General features: G+C 61.0%; 1 protein-coding gene across 1 annotated transcript in view; it reads left to right on the top strand.

Moving 5' to 3' along the window:
- Positions 1–205, top strand: part of LOC119585694 (innexin inx2-like) — an 8,829-nt gene that overhangs the window by 6,468 nt on the left and 2,156 nt on the right. The gene's annotated exons all lie outside the window — the stretch shown is intronic.

The raw sequence follows: 205 nt of genomic DNA, 5'->3' as shown, positions 1-205 counted from the left end.
TGCAGCATGGTTGCCCGGTCGCCTTCCGCACGCCTTATCTGTCGTTTCTGCCGCCGCCTCGACCGCCGGATTCCAGCGCCACAGGATACGGTTTATCTGTCGGAAGCTGGGGTAGGTAGGAGGGGGGATGGGGGAAATAGGAGGGGGAGTTGGTGGGGAAGAAAGGGGGGGGGGTTGAGTGACTTTGACCAGTCAGTGACAGTGT

This window comes from Penaeus monodon, chromosome 20 (genome assembly GCF_015228065.2).
Source record: "Penaeus monodon isolate SGIC_2016 chromosome 20, NSTDA_Pmon_1, whole genome shotgun sequence".
Taxonomy (NCBI): Eukaryota; Metazoa; Arthropoda; class Malacostraca; order Decapoda; family Penaeidae; genus Penaeus; species Penaeus monodon.
Note: the sequence above shows the minus strand (reverse complement) of the source record. Positions and strands in the feature narration are given on the sequence as shown.